Source organism: Chanodichthys erythropterus, chromosome 9 (assembly GCF_024489055.1).
Source record: "Chanodichthys erythropterus isolate Z2021 chromosome 9, ASM2448905v1, whole genome shotgun sequence".
In the NCBI taxonomy this organism is placed as follows: Eukaryota; Metazoa; Chordata; class Actinopteri; order Cypriniformes; family Xenocyprididae; genus Chanodichthys; species Chanodichthys erythropterus.
Genome location: NC_090229.1, coordinates 1,045,136 through 1,048,662, shown reverse-complemented (window position 1 = coordinate 1,048,662; position 3,527 = coordinate 1,045,136). Strand labels below are relative to the sequence as shown.

Sequence of the window (3,527 nt, the reverse complement as noted above, 5' to 3'; positions counted from 1 at the left end):
AGTGAGTTATTCCGTTTTGCACTTGAAGGGATAACTCGACAGGCGCTTGTTGCTCTGCGTTGCAGACAAGAACTAACTCTTTCCTGTGTGCACTGAAGAGAAAACGAATCACATATGCTCTTGCCCTGCAAAAAATACAAGAACTGTTTCATTGCATTGCATACAATAAATAACTTGTGTTGTGCATAGAAAAAATTAATATAACATATGTGCTGTTGCATTGCAACATATAAGTTATACACAGTTTCCTTGCACTGTATACAAGAACTAACTTTTTCCTCATGCATTGAAGAGATTATAACACATTACACGTGGTATTGCGATGAATGTGTTGTTTTCTCTTCAGTGCACACAGGAAAGAGTTAGTTATTGTATGCAACGCAGTGCAACAAGCGCCCGTGTAAAGCGGAATAACTCACTGTAATGCAATGCACATATTATGTGTTGCCTCTTCAGTGCATAAAGGGATGATTTCGTTCATTAATTGCAACACCAAATATTTTATGTTTTCTCTTCATTGCATGAGGAATACCTTAGTTATCGTTATACAATGCAAGGAAACAGTGCATAACTTACATGTTAGAATGCAACAGATCATAGTTAATTTCTTCTATGCAAATCGTAATAATTTAACTATGGTACGCAATGCAATGAAACAGTTTTTGATGCATTGCAAAGTGCAACAGCATATGTGATTTGTTTTCTCTTCATTGCACAAAGAGAAAGTGATAGTTCTTGTAAGGAAACCCTGTATAACTTATATGTTGCAATGCAACAGCCCATATGTTATATTAATTTCTTCTATGCACAACACAAGTTATTTATTGTATGCAATGCAATGAAACAGTTCTTGTATTTTTTGCAGGGCAACAGCATATGTGATTCGTTTTCTCTTCAGTGCACACAGGAAAGAGTTAGTTCTTGTTTGCAACGCAGAGCAACAAGCACCTGTCATGTTGTCTCATTTACTTCAAAAAGGAATAACTCACTGCAATGCACATGTTATGTGTCATCTCTTCAATACACAACAAATGAGTTAGTTCATTCATTGCAACACCAAATATTTTATGTTTTCTCTTCGATGCATTAACACCTTAGTTCTCGTATACATAGAACATGTTGCATAACTTACACGTTGCATCGCAACAGGACATAGTTCTATTAATTTTTTCTATGCAAATCGTAATAATTGAACTATTTACGCAATGCAATGAAACAGTTCTTGATGCATTGCAGTGCAACAGCATATGTGATTTGTTTTCTCTTCAGTGCACACAGGAAAGAGATAGTTATTCTATACAACGCAGTGCAACAAGCGTCTGTCGAGTTATCTCTTAAAGTGCAAAACGGAATAACTCACTGCAATGCAATGAAAATGTGTTATCTCTTCAGTGCATACCCTAGTGAAAAAAAAGTATACTAAGTATACTTGCAGCAAGACTAATTATTAGTATATTTCAAGTGTGTTAATGATTAGTTCATTTAAAGTGTGTTATTTTGAAACAACTAATTTTGTACTAAGTATATTTAAGTTGAAATTAAGTAGTATTAAAATACAACTTTAAGTATATTTAGTATACTTATGTGTACTAAATTGGAACAACTTCAAGTATACTTAGTACACTTTAAGTATATGTCTGTGTAGGGACTAATTACATGCTTGATTAGTGATATTAAAGTGTAATTAATTTGTGTTATAAGTATACTTTATTTGTGTTATAAGTATATATTTTTTGTTACAATATCAGTTGCATTATAAATATACTTTATTTGTGTTATAAGTATACTTTTATTTGTGTTATAAGTATACTTTATTTCTGTTATGAGTACACTTTGTGTTATAAGTACACTTTATTTGTGATTTAAGTACATTACAAAATAATTATGAGGGTCTTCACCTTTGGCTTATTCCAAATACTAAAAATTACACACTTTGCAGTCAATAACAATACACTTTGTTATTACTTATACTTTGTATAATATAGTCAACATTTAAAGCGGATCAAAACCTTTAATCAAAGTTGTCCTAACTTTTTTGATCCACTTCAAATGTTGACTACTGTACTTTGAATTACATAATCTCACACAATACAGTTGTGCTACTATTTAAACAGTTTAACACATTTTCCCAAAGTTGAATGCATTTGTTTTCAAGGCCATTCAATTAAATAAAATATAAGAACATCACTAACATATTTCATTGACAAGAGACATATTTCATTGACAAATCCAATAGTTTTTATTTAAACTTAATATAGATTCAGCATAACTTACCATGTTTTTCATTAAAGAAAAAACAAATATTGGACCATGGTGACCCTCTGTACACAAATACAAATTACACATTATATTCCATTTTCTGATGAGCTTCTCATTGTGTCTGATGGCACAATGATGACCGCAGAGACTCGTGAATAACAGCATCTGTTGACAGAATATACAAAGATATAAGACACTTTATATGTTCAACCCTTTATTCATGTTTACAATAGTCTGTCTAAATCCTACATTGAACCAATACTATTTTTGAACAGTAAATGAGGATTAGCAGCAGGGAACTGAATCAGAATGGCATGTCGATATTGTTTTCGGTACATAGTCAAGCATAAAACACTTTATGAATTAATATCATACAGAATACGGGCCGATTTGACCAATCATATTAATGTATTGGTGCTGCATTCAAACATGTTCCATAAACCACCACACACAAACTCAAAAAGGAGATATCAAGCCGAAATATCGCTCTCAGTTTGTTAAAGAAAACAAAATAAAGTTTGTTAACTGGTAGACTACAACTCACCTCCCAATAGCAGCACTTTTCTCCGGTTCTTTCAGGATCGCGTAGGCCATTAGATTAGCCGGTTGTCGTCGCCATCACAGTCAGGCTGCGATGTCACTTGATTGAACTGGTCAGAATCCCCAAGATTGAGCGATGTATTGAGCTTTCAGTGTTTTATTAAATAAATTATACATTGCGACATTATACTTCACCTGAGTGGCTGAGAGCGAGGGGATTCAGACGACGACCGTGACGTCAGCAGCTCTGATTGGCTGAAGGCAGTGAGCAACAAAATCTGATTGGTCACAGACCAAGTTGAAGAGACATTTGAATTCCGATAAGTTTAACCGCTCGACATTTTTCGCAAGTAACATTACTTGTGCTGCTGGTGTGTTGTTTAATATAGATTTGTGTGTACGATTGTAAAATGATTCTGCCAGTGTAAACTTAATAAACATTTACACATATTTGGAAATTGTATAGGCTACACTGCATTTACTAAATGGGCTTGTAATGCATTCATACTGAAATAAATAAGCACAAGTAATATAATGAATTCCAAGGATGAATAAGTAAACTTAAAAAATATACTCAAATACACTACAACTTCAGGATATTAAATAATGTATTTTTTAAATATACTTCCAGTGCATTGTTACAATGATCATTTTCAGCACACTGTTAAAATATACCTCAAATATATTTTTATAAAGTGCAAATAAATACACTTTTAAAAAATAAACTG

General features: G+C 32.8%; 1 long non-coding RNA gene across 1 annotated transcript; it reads right to left on the bottom strand.

Annotated features, from left to right (window-relative positions):
• Positions 1–1,992: 1,992 nt before the first annotated feature.
• On the bottom strand, positions 1,993–3,063 carry LOC137026715 (uncharacterized). Its single transcript, XR_010895914.1, has 3 exons — positions 2,995–3,063; positions 2,804–2,909; positions 1,993–2,424 (listed from the first exon to the last, which is right to left on the bottom strand). It is a non-coding gene; the product is annotated as an uncharacterized lncRNA (long non-coding RNA).
• Positions 3,064–3,527: the final 464 nt, after the last annotated feature.